This window comes from Mesoplodon bidens (genome assembly GCF_964165515.1).
Source record: "Mesoplodon bidens genome assembly, chromosome: 11".
In the NCBI taxonomy this organism is placed as follows: Eukaryota; Metazoa; Chordata; class Mammalia; order Artiodactyla; family Ziphiidae; genus Mesoplodon; species Mesoplodon bidens.
This window is the reverse complement of record NC_138167.1, coordinates 92,722,049-92,741,333: the sequence shown is the minus strand read 5'-3', so window position 1 is coordinate 92,741,333 and position 19,285 is coordinate 92,722,049.

Genomic DNA, 19,285 nt, shown 5'->3' with positions numbered 1-19,285 from the left:
CTATCAATTTCATGAAACATAAATTCCTTAGCTATTCTATTGTTGGACACTTAGATGGCAGTATGTTTTTAATAATATAAATAAGGCTGAATATTTTGCCAGTATTTTCTTTTTTAAAACAAGTGTTAGTTTCCAGAATTAGATTATTTTGAAAAGTTGTTGAATGTTAGAAAGAAATTAGACAAATATTTTGAGGAAAATCCCTGAAATAGTTTTTTCAGAGGACTTATTGGATACATGTCTTTTGTGGGTATGTATGGATTGTTTTGGCTGAAAAGATAAGGCCACCCACAGCACAGATTTGTTTTCACACTCCATCTGTTTGGTATATACTGTGTAGATGAGAAAAAAGTTCTGACCCCAGTGAGACAGAATGTTTAATAATATTTCTATCATATTCTTCAGTTTTTCTGTGTCACTCTTTCCAGATGCCTAACAAGATCGAGAGCTTTGCAAAAACCTTCCAAAAATGGAAGCTACTTCTCAAAAATGAATAAGGTTTAATGACCACATTGCATTCATCACAAAAAAGCGCTACTTAAATACCAAATAATGTATGTACAAGTATGGAGAGGTACAAGGCATGTGGACTAAGCTTATGGTCTAACTCTGTAATAAAAGCACACATCCCTGAACGGGGATGTTTGCCTGCATGTGTGAAAGACTGTTTAAAATACTGTTGTACAAAATTTTTATCTGCTCAAAAATCTTTGTATTCTTGATATAAGTTTGGACTGATTTAATGATAAATTCTTTATCTTCAATTGCATTTTATGATTTGATTTAATTTTCCATTTAAGTTTTATTCATAATTTAACAGCAAACAGTAATGAATTTGAAAGGTAAAATGTGAAATTTCATCCAACTCAAAAATGACCCAAACCTATATCTTCACTATTGCACTGAAGGTTTTTTATTATGTTTTCTTTTTCCTTTCCTAAACTAACAGCACTGGTTTTACATATTACTACCTTAGGAGTTAATCATGTGTCATCTTGGAATATATATTGTGTTGTTACTTTTAGTGTTATTAATACTGTTAACTCATAATTTATTTTTAAATGTTCTTAATGAAAAGGAAGATCATATAAAAATAAGCCCAACTCTGCAAGTAGTTAAGAGTCTATTGGACTTAATATTTTTGAGACTTCTGAAGATAATTTTAATAGATGTTCACTAAACTTCCTTCTAGTTTTAAATCCTTGACATTTATAAATGCCTTTGGTTTATTTTTCAACATGGCTGTAAATTTCTTGTGGAAGGGACTGTGAATAAAATGCCACTCACTGTAAGCCACACAGTGCCCAGCAAAGTGTCTGGTATACAGTTAATGCCCAATAAATAACAGTTGATATAGTCAGGGAATTAGCTAAATTGTTAGAACAAAACTTTTATGTAAGAGTTATCAACTTTGTCACTTTTTGCTCTGCTTTGGTTTAAAACCACTTTCTCTTCTTCTATTGACAAGTGGTTTTTAGACCAATTTTCTGATTGCTTGTCAATAGTTTGGTCAGGTTTAGAGAAGGAGGACAATGAGCTTTTTTTCCCACTCTTCCTCATTTTAAATAACAAAATTTCATGGAAATATACAAATACGAATATTAGGTTTTTAGTCAGATAGTTCATCCAAAAGCATTTGCTTCAGGTGGTATAGAAACTCATTATGTTCCTGAGATAACTTGGTATCAGAGTTATTACACATGGGTACTTTTCTATTACACATTGGTACTTTCTCTGTAATACACATTGGTATTTTTATCCTTCCGTAAACACATTCCATCTTTTTGGCTTTTATTTTGCCTTCTACTTTTACACAAGAGTGGAAAATAAGCATGATTTATAAACACTCGTGTTTATAAAAGCTCACTCTTCTTAAACCTGTGTTTCTTAATGTGGATTATTTTTCAGGTCTAATCTTATAGAAATATGAGAATAGAAATCTTAACTGCCATAAATATATATATATACACACACACACACACACACACACACGTTTCTTAAGAAAATTGTGAACTGAATTTAAGTCCTATATTAGTACCTAAGTATTATTATGTTACTGTTTTACTGACAATGCAGTAACCTGTTTCTCCTCTCATCTAAACACTTCTTTTTCTCTTCACCATCTCCTCCTCCTCACCTTGATCCCAATCATGGGAATTTTGTAAGACCAAAGGCATGGTCTTTTGTTCTTTTCCTGTTCTTATTTCTGTGAGAAATATTCTCTCACGTTTTCAGACTGTGCATTTATAGAAATATTTTTTGCATGTGCTACTACTACTAAATTAACCTTAAATCTTACTTTCATTTTTGACAATAGAAAACTCTAATGCAGGATCTTTGTCACCTCAGATTCATAATATCAAAAACAAAGTCAGCATTTTCCCTCACAAAAGTGATTTTTTCCTTATATAATTTTGGTAAATGCTGTAGGTGTTATGCAGTATTCCAGATCAAATGCTGAAATTCATAGTTAATACCTCCTTCACTTTCAGCCCCCAAGGAACTGCTGGTTATCATTTACAATATGTATAAATTGCACTTCTTCTTTTCCAGTCTCACTTTCATTACTCTCATGTAGATCCTAATGAAACTAGGCCTGAATTGCTGGAAAAACTTACAAATAATCATTTTATTCTTTACTGTTTCACTTAAATGTAGTTTTCTGATGCCTGTAAATAACTGGGGAGTAAGTTTTTTAACAGTATCTCTTAAAATGTGAGATGGCAGTGAAAAAAGTTCAAGGCTGTCACATATATAAGAAATCCCTAATATTTAAAAATGATTAGAGAGGGGTCTAAGATGGAGTGTAGGAAGACCCTGAGTTCATCTCCTCCCATGGACACACTGAATCTACACCTATGTATAGAACAATTCCTCCTGAAGAAGACTCGAGAACTGATTGAACAGCTATTGCATATAGAAGGACACATAGAAACAGGTAGAAAAGATGGAGACATGGTATCCATGGAAACCCCACCCCAGTGCAGTGACCTGCAGTAGGGAGGCATATAGCTGAGGGGCTAGAGTGCAGACTACCTGCCCTGGGACACAGAAAAAAAAAAATTAAAAAAATCCCAAACAAAACAAACCCCACAGCAGTTTAAAGGGAACCTAGACTATACAAGAAGGAAATCCATTTACAAACCCTAGAACTTCTGCCAGTTGGACAGGGGACTGCTAGAGCACTCTATGGGAGCCCTCAGAGGAGCCAGTCAAACAAAATGAGGAGACAGAGGAATTCTTTTCAAACAAAAGAACAAAAAACCCTAGAAAAAAGCCCCAATGAAAGATAAGTAATTCACCTGATGAAGTGTTCAAATAAACGGTCATAAGGATGATCACTAAACTCCAGAGAGGAATGGAGGAACTCAGTGAGAACCTCAACAAAGACTTAAAAAGTATAAGAAAGAACCAGTCAGAAGTGAAGAATAAAATAACTGAAAAATACACTACAAGGACATCAACAGCAAATAGAAGGATGCATCAGTGATCTGGAAGATAGTGAAAATCAGAAGAGCAAGAAGAAGAAATGATTTTAAAAAAATGAGGCAAGTTTAAGGGACTTCTGGGACAACATCAAGCATAACAACATATGCACTATTGGGGTCCCAGAGGTGAAGAGAGAGAGAGAAAACAAATACCATATGGTGTCTCTTATATGTGGAATCTAAAAAAGAAAACAAAGAAAATAAAACAAAGCTAAAACAGACTCAGATACAGAGAAAAAACTGGTGTTTGCCAGAGTGGAGGTGGATGGGGTGTTGGTCAAAATAGATGAAGGGATTAAGAGGTACACACTTCCAGCTACAAAATAAATAGATCACAGGGATATAATGTACATATAGGGAATAAAGTCAATAATACTGTAACAACTTTGTACAATGACTGACGTTAACTGATCTTATTGTGATCATTTTTTTCTTTTAAATTTAAATCTCTCATCATTTTTAAACATTGAAATGTAGTTGATGTATGATATTGTGTTAGTTTCAGGTGTACAAAATAGTGATTCAGTATTCTTGCAGATTATATTTCACTATTGGTTATTACAAGGTAATGGGTATAATTCCCTGGCTATACAGTAAGTCCTTGTTGCTTATCTATTTTATATATAGTAGTTTGCATCTGTTAATACCATACACCTAATTTGTTGTTCCTCCTCTCCCTCTCCTCTTTCTTAACCAAAACTTTGTTTTCTATGTCTGTGAATCTGTCTCTGTTTTGTATGTATGTTTATTTGTATCTTCTTTTAGATTCCACATACAAGTGATATAATATTTGTCTTTTTCTGTCTGACTTATTTCACCAAGGATAGTATTCTCTAGGCCCATCCATGTTGCTGCAAGTGGCCATATTTCATTATTTTTTTATGGCTGAGTAATATTGCATTGTGTCTGTATACATTATATATACACATACCATATATATATATGGTGATTACTTTGTAATTTTTTTTTTTTTTTTTTTTTTTTTTTGCGGTATGCGGGCCTCTCACTGTTGTGGCCTCTCCCATTGCGGAGCACAGGCTCCGGATGCGCAGGCTCAGCGGCCATGGCTCACGGGCCCAGCCGCTCCGCGGCATATGGGATCCTCCCGGACCGGGGCACGAACCCGTATCCCCTGCATCGGCAGGCGGACTCTCAACCACTGCGCCACCAGGGAGGCCCTACTTTGTAATTTATAAAAACATCAAATCACTATTTTGTACACCTGAAACTAATTTAGTTATGTAGATGAATTATAACTCAATTAAAATTTTATAAGTAAAAGGATTATAACTAGGCTTAATTTCCTCAGATCATTCTTTCCTTTATTGCATGTTTCTAACTCTTTCACAATATACAGTTTACACTTGAACAGTATGGTTTGAAATGTACAGTTCCACTTATAAGCTGATCTGTTTAAATAAATCCACACTACAGTACTATATAGTCTTCAGCTGGTTGAATTCGTGGATGCAGAGCCATGGATATAGAAAGCTGACTGCAGAGTTGTATGTGGATTTTTCACTGTGTTTGGGGTTGGCGATGCTAACCCCCAAGTTGTTCAAAGATCAACTGTATTCTTTGTCTACGCCCAACATCAATACACATACACACACAGACACATAGACACAGACACAGTAAATATATCTAAAGATTACTTTTGAGGAAGCTTTTTAGATGCTTTGTTGATAGATACATCTTGCAAAGCACAGAGCTGCAGTCCTGACAAATAGTAAACACTCAATTATATAGACTAATCAATTGTTTATAAATTCAAGTTGACCCTTAAGATTATATGAAACATACAGTTAGAACTCTAGCAAAATATCTGAATTTATATCAGGCTTCATTAGTATGCTTTGTAATCTAGATTTTATTTCTTTAAAGGAAAGTCTCTAGCTTCCTCTACATCTGGGAAGATTTTTCTTCTTTTGGACAGAATAATGTGTTATATAACATATTGAAACAAATGTTTTCTAGTTTATCTTCCAATATAAAATGGAAATATGAATATGATATGATAAAAATATAGACCTTGAAGAATGAATGTAATGGATAGATTTGATCACTTTCATCCCCAAAATACAGATGTACTCACATATATCTGCGTTACCTTGTTACTGATAAATGTGTTTTAGAGACCTTCTACCAGTAAAAGAATTCACTCTATTAAATTTGTTTTTATAAAGATCCCTTTGATAATTTATTCAACAAATATTTTGTGCCTACTCTTTGCCAAATACGTGCTGGACTGAGGACAGAAAGAGAAATATAGAGCTGTGCACTTCAGGATGCTGTCAGTCTAAATAGAATAAAATAAATATGTTGAACATAAATAATTACATGTAAGAGCTAAAAGACCTATGCCCTAGATGCAATAGTAAAGCAAACAATGGATTGATCAACTCTGATAGGGTTAATCAAAAAAATGTTTCATAGAGGAAGAGATACTTATAGTAGGCTTTTAAAGGATTAGTAGTTATTCACGTGGGGAAAAAAAGATTATTATAGGGAAAACTATAAGGCATTATTATAGGGAAAACTAGCAAGATCCCAAAGGCAAATCTGTCTGAAATTAACTGATGGGGGTTAATCAAAAAAAATGTTTCATAGAGGAGGAGATGCTTATAGTAGGCTTTAAAGGATTAGTAGTTATTCAGGTGGGAAAAAGTCATTATTTGGGGGAAAAGTATTGGGATCCCAAAAGTAAATTTCCCTGAAATTAACATGGAGTTAGGGGAAATTCTAAGTTTGTCATGGCTAGGGCAAAGGTTATATGTAGCTGTTTGGCTGGGGAAGATATTGAAGAAATAAACCAGGTCAAACAATGAGGACTGTTGTCATGAGTTTGGATTTTTATTTCTGGTGACTTGGAGACTAGAGACAGTCAATGAATTTACTGTGAGAATTGCAGGATAAGGTTGGCAGTTTTTACTTTTCTTCAAAAAAATTGGAGAAAATATTGTAGAAGTAGGTTTGAATGGGAGGTTAGAAGTCCCTACATAACATTTTTAAGCATCCAAGGGAGAGGAAGAAAAAATGATGACTAGGGGCAGAAAAGAAAGAGAATGTAAAGTAGACATAACTGAACTGAAAATCCAGACCACTTGTGTCAACATTACTTAACGATTTATTCCAGAAAATTCTTTACCAGGAAAGTAATTCTGTAGACCAATAATTACTTTCACCTTCAACCTAGACCCCAACTCTGTAAATACCTTTCCCTAACTTGACTCTTCTGAGACTATTGGGACTCAAGGTGGCATTCTTCCTTGCTGAAGTAAGTTTAATAAACTCAAATTTATTTGATGAAAATATTTTTCTGGCAATCTTTGTGGGAGAGTTTACAGCCAAGGGAACTGACTTATTTCTTGGATATTATGGGTGAAGGGGAAGGAAGGAGGCAAGGGGGTTATGTATTCATAAAGGGAAGAGGAGAAGGAGAAGATCAGTTTTCTAGCTTCAGAAATGAATGAGTATTGCTAAAGAGCAATTTTGGGTTGACCTATTGTGATGACTTATTCTGTATGTTAATTTGAGTACATCATAGTACCCAGGTATTTTGTCTGTATATTTCTGTAAAGGTATTTTTTTAGATGAGATTAAAATTTAAATCAGTAGACTTTAAAGCTGATAGCCCTCCATAATATGGGTGGGTCTCATCCCGTCAGTTGAAAGGCTTAATAGAAAACACACTAAGGTCCCCAAGGAAGAGGGAACACTGCCCACAGACTGTCTTTTGACTCAAGCTGTAACATCAACTCTTCCCTGGGTCTCTAGCCTGATGGCTTACCCTGAAGACTTGGGACTAGCCCAGACAACTGAATGAGCTAATTCCTTAAAATCTCTTTCTCTTTCTCTCTCTCTGTCTCTCTGTCTCTCTCTCTATCACATGCACATACACACACACACACAACACATTGCAGTGGCTTTGTTTCTCTGGAGAACCCTAATATACCTAACAATTAGTTCATTATAAAATTGATTATTTATGTATTGAATGCCAATTAAGCTTTGCTTTTTGTATTGAGTGAGGTTACATATACTCTACCTCGAATATGATACACTTGCAACATGTCAGATTTGCTACTACTGTTGAGCCAGTTTATGTGATTTTGACAGTTTAATCTATTTGCCATTATTTCTATTTCATTTAAATTTTTCTCCAGATCAATGTAAAGATTTATTTTCTAAAAAAAATTTTTGGTGACTTTATTTTCATTTACATTATTTTTACTACCATATTATGTATTGTGTGTTTAAATTGTTTTATGAAGCATGCTGAAGACATTACACATATTTTATAATTTAATCACCAAAACTGAGCAATGAGGTAAGTACCATGGTCATGCCCATTTCTCAGGTGAGAAAATTAGAAAGATTTAGGTTAATTAATTTACTTAAGATCACACAGCTAAATTGGAACAAATAGGATTGAACCCAGACTGTATATGTTAGGGCCCATGTACTTAACTTGCATGCCATACTTCAAACTAATAATAGAAATAACCTATATGCATATTTCTATGTTTCATGGCAAACACTAAATAAAACCTGACATAGTGGAAAGACATTATGACAATTATAGTTAAAATAGAGTTCTAATCTTTCTGTTATACTTTTTAAACTTGTGTTTTCATTAACCCTTCTGGTCTTAATTGGAGTAACTGGAATTGGACTAAATAGGCACTATTTTTTGAAAGCCCATGAATAATTTTATGAAAATGTAGACATTTAAAGTAATCCTGGCATAGTAATTCTCACATTGCACTGTTTGTTTGTTTTTACATCTGGACATTGTTAAAAGAAGCAGACTGATGTGATACCTTTCTTAATTTTTAAGGCATAGTATTTCTTTTTTTAAACATAGATGAATAGACTATTCTATTTATAATAATTCAGTGAAAACACTGCAGGCTGGCAAGAAGAGTTTAATTGCTGTGCCAGTTTCTGATTTATCTTATTAGTATTCTCTACTTTTATTTTTATATTTTAAGAAATGATTTTAAAGTATTCTTTATTTTTTGGCTGCACTGAGTCTTCATTGCTGCATGCAGGCTTTTTTTTCTCTAGTTGTGGTGAGCAGGGGCTACTCTTCATTGCGGTACATGGGCTTCTCATTGCAGTGGCTTCTCTTGTTGCAGAGCATGGGCTCTAGCTCTAGGTGCACAGGCTTCAGTAGTTGCAGCACACAGGCTCAGTAGTTGTGGCACGCAGGCCCTAGAGTGCTCAGGCTTCAGTAGTTGTGGCGCGTGGGCTCAGTATTTGGGGCATGCACTCTCTAGAGCTCAGACTTAGTAGTTGTGGTGCACGGGCTTAGTTGCTCTGCGGCATGTGGGATCTTCCCAGCCCAGGGAACGAACCTGTGTATCCCAGGCGGATTCATAACCACTGCGCCACCAGGGAAGTTCCAAGAAATGATTTTTAAGTATTCTTAATCCTTTAATTCTGGGGGCAGACAGTTCAGAAATCCTTTCAAAGATTTCACATATTCAAACACAAGCTTTACTTTTGATTTTAAGTAATTTTTAGAACTGTTTAAATATTTTATTTGACACCATCTAGCAGTCCACCGTAAGTTAGTATCTTCCCTATAACAACTCAATTTCAACTGATTAATTCACATCTCACAATATATCGTTGACTTTTACTCTTACAATATATCGTTGACATTTACTTTGCAAGACTGTCTGAATATTAACACGTGCTTGTATATGTTCTATTATTTCAATACAGTTTACAGACTGTAGTTTCATATTAAATATAGAAGGAAGAAAGTAATGCAAATGATCTAAAAGTTGCAATCATAAATATATGTATTAAAATGTACAAGATTTTTTCCTATTTTGATAAAAAGATCACCTTTTAAAATACAGATGAGATAATTTTATATTTATACCTTTTGAATAAGAGGTAAATATATATATATATATATATATATATATATATATATTTTTTTTTTTTTTGCGGTATATGGGCCTCTCACTGTTGTGGCCTCTCCCGTTGCGGAGCACAGGCTCTGGACGCACAGGCCCAGCAGCCATGGCTCACAGGCCCAGTCGCTCCACGGCATGTGGGATCTTCCCAGACCGGGGCACGAACCCATTTCCCCTGCATCGGCAGGCGGACTCTCAACCACTGCGCCACCAGGGAAGCCCCCAGAGATAAATATATTTTAAGTATGGTTATATCAGTGAATATGTTCTGTGTAAGAATGAATTAAAAAAATAGAAACCATCTACTTGCTTGTTGTGAATGTAGTGTCTTTATATGTAAACTCACAAACTAGAGTTGTTTGTAACAGAAACCCAGCTACCTAGCTTTTCTGGGGAGGCTAGAAATAGATAGGCTTTGGGAGATATCCTTTATTCCTTTTAACCTTTCCCAAATTCTTATTCTCTAGCTCTTTCAGTATTGGCCATTTTTTCTATTAACTACTTATTTACAACTTACCTACTTTTAGAAGTGTTTGAAGCTACATACAATAAAAACACCAGATACAATAATACTATTAAAACCATACAAAAATCTTCCTTCGAGTTCTTCAGCATTAGTTTTTTGGGTTTTTTTTTTTTTTTGCCATGCACAGAATGTGGGACCTTAGTTCCCCAACCAGGGATCAAACCTGTTCCTCCTGCCATGGAAGCATGGTGTCTTACCCACTGGACTGCCATGGAGGACCGCCTGAATTTCTTCTGGTTAGCAAAAACTGGTACTAATGCAGGTCCTTGAAAAGTGAAGTGGCATAAAGCAAAGTTAAAAAGTGGGGTATATGTGTATACATTTTATTCCATGTGTTGTTTCTTTTATCAAGATACAGTCAAGATACAGAACAGTCCTATCACAGAGATCCTTCATGCTACACCTTTATAGACCTAGCCACCTTCCTCCCTGTTCTCCACCCTCCAGTCCTTGGCAACTACTAATATTTTCTCCATTTCTATAATTTTGTCATTTCTAGAATGCTATATAAATGGAATTATACAGTATATAACCTTTTGAGATTGTTCATTTTTCACTCATCGTAGCTCATTTGTGATCCATCTAAGTTTTGTGTATTATTAGTTTGCTCCTTCGTATTGCTGAGTAGAATTCCTCTGTATGGGTGCACCACAATTTGTTTAATCATTCACCTGCTGAAGGACATTTCAGTTGTTTCCAGTTTTGGGCTATTATGAATAAAGCTGCTATGAACATTTATATACAGATCACTTTCTGGGACAAATGCCAGTGCAAATGTTGTGCAATTGTTGGCTCTTTTGGTAAGCCTATATTTACTTTTATAAGAGACTGTCATGTTATTTTCCAGAGTAGCTGTACAAATTTACCTTCATATCAGCAATGGATGTATGATCCAGTTTCTCTACATTATCACTAGTATTTGATGCTATCACCATTTTAAAATTTTCACCATTTTGGTAGATGTGTAGTGATATGTTATTGTGGTTAAGTTATGCTTCTCTGATGGGTAATGATCTTGAACATCTTTTCATGTGATTATTTGTCATCCATATATGTATCATCTTCAGTGAAATGCCACTTCATGCCTTATGGCCATTTTCTAGTTAGATTACCTGATTTTTAATTGTTGAGTTTGAGAGTTGTTATATATACTATATGGTATTTCATTGTCTGATAGATGGTTTGAAAATATTTTCTCTCAATTTATAGCTTGTTTTTTAATCCTCTTAACAGGGCCTTTTGTACAGTATGTATTTTTAATTTTGATAAGATACAATTTATAAAATTTTCCTTTTATGGATTGTGCTTTTGGTATCAAGTCTAAGAGCTCTTCTTATTTTTAGGTTCTGAAAGATATTCTTTTTTATGTTGTAAAAGTTTAAAATTTTTATGTTTTACATTTAAGTTCAGAATTTTTGTATAATGCGTGAGGCTTTGGTTTTTAAAAGCACTGTAGGTTTGGTTTATATTTTTACTTCAATTATTTAATTTAATGAAGTATTAAAAATTTCCAATAGGAAGGGATTTTAATTTTTTTATTAATTTCTAGATTTATCATAAGGTGATCAGAGAATGGCATTTACAACATTTTTGCTTATGCACCTTGATTGTCTTTATGATGCAATATATTTGGCCAGTTTTGTGATTGCTCCACGTACGCACAGCTAAGAAATGGCATAACATGAACGAAATACTAAAAGACTGGTCTCTAAAGTCTGCTGTTAACCATTGTATATGGTGCATATTCAAGAAACCAAGGATATACTGCTCAACTATTAAAAAGAATGAGTTGTACTATCTATTTATCAGTCACCATTATCCAAGAAGTTAGAGTAATATCTATTTTATGCTGCTATGCAAGCAAAATTAAGAAGAGAAAATGATGTATATAAAGTGGTCTCATTTTTATGTAATGTGAAAGTATATGTATGTCTGCCTGCTTGAACAGAAAAAATAATTTTAAAGATATATATCTTTAAATAAAATTTATATTTCTTTAAATAAAGATATATATATATATATATATATATATATATATATATATATGTATAGATATATGTCTCAAAGAGTAAACATGGCTTACTTTGTTGAGTGGTGGAGTTGGGGATTGGAGGATAAGAGAAGTCTGTTAACTTTTTCTTTGTAAATTTCCTCATTTAGCTGTATTATATTTATCAACTATTATTTGGTAATTTTAAAAAAATCAATAGGGCTTCCCTGGTGGCGCAGTGGTTGAGAGTCCGCCTGCCGACGCAGGAGACACGGGTTCGTGCCCCGGTCCGGGAAGATCCCACGTGCCGTGGAGCGGCTGGGCCCGTGAGCCATGGCCGCTGAGCCTGTGCGTCCGGAGCCTGTGTTCCTCAATGGGAGAGGCCACAGCAGTGAGAGGCCCGCATACCGCAAAAAAAAAAAAAAAAAAAAAAAAAAAATCAATAAGGTGGAAAAAATTTTGGCTATTTTTCTCTGATTTATTTAAAATCATAAAAATAAATGGTTTATCTACACATATTTTTGTAGACTCAATTTAACACACGAAAATGGTGTTATTTGTTACAAAAATAAAAAAATAAAACAAGGGTCTGATTAAGTAAAAAAAAAAAATTATGTAGTCTAGAATGATAGACTTTGAACCCCCTCTCTTTCATTTTACTCTGTCAAGTATGTCAGTTCCACATTAAATTATATCATGTGCTTTGTTTTATAATTAAAATAAATTACCTCTGTACAATAATTAAAGTTTGCCAAGGATATGTGATTCATAAATTTAGAGTTATTTCAATTAAAAACTACCATTTGATTGTGGTTCCTGAAAACATACACATAAACACCTGGTAAACATTTAGGGAGAAATACCTTGATAACATTTAAATCATTGATTTAAATTAATTTTTTTCAAAGATATTGTGCTTTCAACTAATACCTGGAAGTGTCACTCAGTGGTGGGTGGCCATCCTGGTGATTATTACTGTTGGAAATATACTAAGAATAAAGACAAAATAGCAGTTTATCACTTAGCAGCAATTTTTCTATTAAGAAAAAGTTGAGACTGACAGTTAATTCATGAAACTTTGAATCCCCTGAATGGAATTGATATTTGGAAGGGATTTCAGTTTGACTTCATCAAGTTAATTTGGATTCAAAAAGAGGTATCATCTTGTCTTTACCCAACACCCATTTCAAGTCAGAATTTCAGACCAGACTTCCAGTCATGCAATCAATTGTTACCTCTTGCAGTTACTCTGGGAGATATTTATTTTCTGTATTTAGTGTGTCTTTATTTCTTAGTTTGATACTATATATATAAATAACAATTATCTTAGCTCAGGAAATATAATAAATGTCAGTTTACAAAATCACATTGATGATTATCTTATAATTTAAAATGTTTCTAATATTAAAAAAACTAATTAGCACAACTCTTATTCTATTTTATTTTATTTTATTTTATGTCTAACTGACATAACTTACCTAATTGTATAAGTTATAGTTGTAAAATGTGTTGATTTGATAGGTTTATATAATGCAGTATGATTGCCAGCATTGTATAACTAACATCTCTATCACATCACATAATTATCATTTATTTTTTATGGGGAGGACAATTAGAATCTAGTCTCTTAGCAACTTTAAGCTTATAATATAGCATTGTCGACTATAATCTTTATTTTGTTTTTTGAAGTATTTTCTTATTATAAAAGTTATTTTAATGCAAATATTAATCTTTTAACCATTTTAACTGAAATTAGAGACTTGGGCTAAGATTTCATTTGTAATCAAGCGTAGTTTGTCTTTTTGTGTTTAATGGTATTTCTGTGTTTCGTGAGTAATGGAATGGCTGTGAAATAAATCTAAATTCCTATATCTTTATTGTATAACATGACTGGGTTATTAGCATAGTTATGTCATAATATTTTTAGGGAATGACAGTTTTTTATGGTACTAAATTTAATTTTCCTACATTAAATGAGTAAAACTATGTGTGTAAAGGGATGGAGCTCTCTAATCACAATGCAACTCAAACTGGAAGAATAAGCAATAAATGGAGAGTAGTATGGCACTCATATTTGAGCTTTAGCATGTTGTAATTCCAAAGATTTGGATAATTCTTCTGGCAATCTATTTCTGTGTAATAAATTAACCCAACGTGGTGGCTTTAAACAACATTCATTTTATTATATCTCACAGGAATTCAGGCATGGTTAGGATGAGCAATTATTCTGCTTCCTATAATGTCAACTGGGGTCACTTGGTGATAACTTGCTGGCAGCTGGCCTGATGTGGAGGGTTCAAGATGGTTAAAATCACATACTTAGTGCTTTGGCAGTAGTGGCTGGAAGCAGGGGTCAGCTAGGCCCCTCTCCCACTCCATGTATTTTCAGGGTGTCTCAAGTTTTCTGTGTATTAGAGAAGCTGGACTTCTTATATGGCAGCTTAGAGTGTCCAGCAAACAAGACACAGCTGCCATTACTCTTAAAATGTAGGTCTGGAAATGGTACAGTGTCTTATCCATCTTACTTTATTAATCAAGGAGGTAACAGATGGTTTTAAAAGTAGGGTGCTACCTCAGTGTGTTTTAATAGATAACAAACCAGTTGCTTAAACAAAATTTTTTCATAATCACTCACACATCTTTGGGGCCCCTGAATGTCTGTTGATATGGGCTAGGCTCAGAAGAGGCAACTCAGCAGCCCTGCTCCAGCTATCTCTCATCTTCCTCCTTGGATCATGGGTTAGCCAGTCATGGTTCAGACACTGAGAGTTTAATCATTGTCAGAGCAGAAAGTAAACTCCCCTCTCTTGAGTTATACAGAAGTGTTTATTGTGGCCAGAATTCAATATTGTATTAGTTTTTTTTTATACTTTCAATTAAAATTTAAATTTTGAGTTTCAATTTAAAATTGGGTTGACTTTTTAAAAGACTTTACTTTTTAGAGCAGTTTGGGTTGACTTTTAATCATGATACACATTTATTTTACAAAAGCTCAAACTATGGAAAATATTGAGAAGGAAATTTAAAAAACTCATAATTAAACCACTTTGTTTCTTTTTAAATGAACCAAACATTTCATATAAATTAAAAGCTTTCATTAGTCAAAGAAAGTGCAGCACAGGGAGATTCATTTATTTATCAGGAGACTAGACTTAAAAACTTATAAAGAAGAAAACATAAAAATTAAGTTTCATTGTTCTCAAATATAGGCACAAGCTTCACCCAGTTTATGGAGCAGGTGGAAGGCATTAAGATCAGATTAGAACCAATGGATTATAAAGTAAAGGCAACTTTAAACTTGTTTTATTGTTTCTGATCCCTCATTTACAGAAGATTGCATTTCATAAAAGACTTAACTGCCTTTTATGGTGGGAATGTTTTAACACATTTATTTGTAAGGCTTGTAAGGATTTATAAACATTATGTTTTAATTGTTGTTGTAAGACTGATGTACTATGGCTGCTGCTTTCCACTGCTTTAGTTCAATAAATCTCCATGTTCATATCCCCCAGACTTTTGATTGGCCATTTTAATCCACAAGCCAGGATTTTCTTCCTGACCTTGTGTAGGAAGGAGGAGCAAAGGCATGGAACATATTCAATAATTAATGTTTTCTGGTATTCAATATATGGTATAGATACTTCAAAAAACCTTTAAGATGTGAATATTGATCAACTGTGAAAATTGAGACATACCATTTTAAACTTTTAATTTTAGGGATTTTAATATTTTTAGCATACTTTTAAATATTTAGTAGTGATTATTTTTGCATTATTATTTCACATATACTAACTTACTCATTAATACACCGACAATAAATTAACTTTTAAAAAAACTTAGTGAATTAAAATGTTAACATGTGAAGTTACTGTATAAAAACAAAGCTGAATTTACAATATCTTGATAATTTTAAGTTAGAACATGGAATAAAATACACATGTTGACTGTATGCAGGTTATTCATGAATAGTTCTCCTATGACTCTCCCTCAAAACCATCTAGACTATCCTACTATTGATATTTTCGTGAAAGGTATTTAGCCCAGGTCAATAAAATCAAATTGGAAGCAGTTTGTTTTGAGTATAGTATTTGGAGTGTAATACTATGTTAAAAATGATTAAAGAAATGGACAGGCTCCTTTAGGAGAACTGCAAGCGGGGGAGAAGGCAGCAATCTCTTATAAGAGAATAAAGAACAAGGAAAAGAAAAATAGACAATATCTTAAGTGGCTGTTGCCACCTAGTCAGCTTTGGGGTGAGAAGGCCCTGAGTTGGCCTGGCATTTGGGGATGGGTTGACTGGATATACTGTATTTCTGGTGAAGCAGAGCTTTTACAGGGACACACAAGTTATCTAAATTGTGGTTTGTTGACATAGTGCCCAGGCAAAAGCAGCGCCATCTTAGGCACAGGACATTATTTCAACTACTCTCATTGGGTATATCATGAGATCATAACAAATCACCTACCATGTAACATTTCATCTTAGTTCACTGACCATGTATGCACCTGATTTTGTTCAATCAACACGTTTTTATTAATCACCTGCTCTATGCCTCATGCAAAAAGAAAAATGTATGATCATAAGGCAATAAAAGATTCTGGTATTAAATAAAATAGCCAGCCATCTAAGAGAAATATTTGGAAAGCTAAAATTGAAAGCTGGTGATTTAGCTGAAGAGAAAAACGATTCTCTCGATTTGTGCACGCAGAATCCCCTAAGCAGGACTGTAGGGCTTGGTCAGAAAAGCACCTTTTGCAAAGATGGCATTGATAATTATGGATTGACTATCTTGGTTCATAGGAATAATCTTTAAGCAGAGTCAACCACAACAGTAAAATGACTGATTTTACTGCCTGAATTCATTAGAGATTATTGAGAGGGTGTGATTTTTACACTGGTAAATTCTGTAAAATACAAGCCTTTGGAAATTGAGGACTTTGTCTAGATGGTTCCTTGCCTCCCTGTTAGCTTCAAAGTAATGTTTTTAACTCTAGAAAATGTGTTATCTTTGCTTCTAAAAAAATTTGTGCATAATTTTTTTTGTAACCATCTCTTAGAAGGAAAGAAAATTGACTAACATTATAGGAAGTTAATTTATTTTTAGAAAGTTAATTTATTTTTAGGATGAAAATAGTTTTGAAATCATGTATTTCATTAAACCCTGCCCCAAAGAACATGTTGTTAAGAGAAGTTTTACACTCTTTCTCACAATTCTTTTATTATTTTGCCAGGCTAGAGAAGATTAGATGCATTCATACCTACAGCTTTAGACAGAATTCCCTTCATTTATTTGAATCTCTTGAAACTTCTTTTGTAAATGATAATCCAAGTCCAGTTAACAAAACAGTCTTAGATCATCTAATAGCATGTGGCTTAAAGGAGTGAGAAACAATCTTGTAGTACATTGCTACACATGACATTCAGGTTTGAGCTACTACAAAGGCCTCTGAACAGAATGAAGCATAAATCAGCGCAAGCTGTGGAAACAATAGCTTTCCAAATATTGTGCTCTAGTGTCGACAGAGCGCCATAACACAAAAACATAACAGAGTTAGAATCAGACCACACTCAGGTTTTCAAAGGAAAATATACAGTGCTGCACAGCACAGATGCCATCCCTCTCCTCCCGGTGTACACACATCTGTCGCAGTTCTGAAATAGGTCTGTTTGGCTCAGAGGAGGCAGTGATGGCACTGCCATTAACTGTTTGATTTCAGTGAAGCTCAAGCTAGAGATTTTAGGAGGATTTCTGGAGTGCCATTTGCTGAGACTTGTTTCTTACTGACACCTTGCCACTCTCTTCTGATGCTTACGTGGGGCCAGTTTAAAAAGATATTGCAACTTACACTTTTAATAATTTTCAGTGGCAACAATGCCCACAATACATAGACAAAAATGCTTTTTTTCTTCTTTTTTTACAAGACATTCTGTAGTAGTTAACATTTTTGTAGTTGTAACTCAAGATAACTGAAGAATGGTCTGGATGCAGTAAATTCACTGCTGCCCGCTAGGCCCCAACCATAAAAAGACATAGTCAAACTTGTCCCTATCCTCTGCCTTTCCCTCCAATGTGCTGATCATGAGGTGTAATTATTGTCTAGGATATAAGGCCCAGGAGATTTTACAGATTTTCATCATGGTGTTTTATACATTTTTACAAGCTAACTTAAGTACAATATTTTTATCAAAAAATAATAATAATGCTGAGACTTTCAGAGGCTACAGTGCAATCAGATGATCAGTTTAGGCCCCAGTCTTTGAAGAAGCAGTGCAGTTGGGGCAGGGGTGAGGGCAGGGGGGCAGACGATCTAAATTTTGGTGCTAAGAGAGCATCACGAGTCTTTATACAGATAGTTAGCTTTTAACCTTTGATTTTAATTACGTATGTGTGTCAGAAATTTGACTTTAAATGTACCTCCTATAATTCCTGCTTATTAAATTGACTTTGGTTGTGTATTACTGTGTGCCTGTTTATGTTGAGGGGCAAAAAGGCCAAGAAAAATGTGGCTCAGGCTCAGTGTCCCCCTAAGGATTACCCCAGTGGTGAGTGCTCCAACAGAAGGAGGAATAGGAGTTCTAAAAATTCTGAAATGTTTCTCAAGCATATGTATATATTTATTTCCTATATAATATCATATATATAATATTATATATATATTCAGCAGTTAGTAATAACTGACATCTGTAGTACACTTATAATGTGCCAGGTACCATGCTAAGATTGTTACACATATATCTCAGTCTTTGAACAAGCTTTAAGAAGTAGATACCATTAAAAAATCCCAATTTACAGATGAATAAATCAAAGCACAAATAGTTTGCCCAAGATTACACATGCATTAAAGTTGTAATTAAGAATTAGACAATCGACCTTGGAGGTTGTTTTTTTAAATATGGTAGTTGCTTTTTAAACCTGCAGTCATGTGGTAAGCCATGCAGAAGCACTCATAATTTGCTTAAATGATTTTTAAGCTTAATGTTGTTAAAAGACATTATCTCTTAATAACTTACACTTCCATAGTGCCTAGTACTCTAGGCTGCAAGTGACAAGAATCTCTGGGAGGAGATACATATGGTTTTTATTTTCTTATATTGTTTTATTAATAAATTGATAAATAGTATTCATTATACTAATTATTCATTATACTGATAAGTGTAAATAATAAATAGTATTATTGTATTATAATGACACAGAGGGTATCTCATGAAGCTCAAGGTCACAGAAATAGACTGGAAACAAGGTCTCAAGCACAGAGCTTTGAATAGAGAGGGAGAGATCCAAGTAATTCAGAGCAGAGAATTGAAAAGAACATTTGCTGACAACCTATATTTTCTCCCTACTAAGAG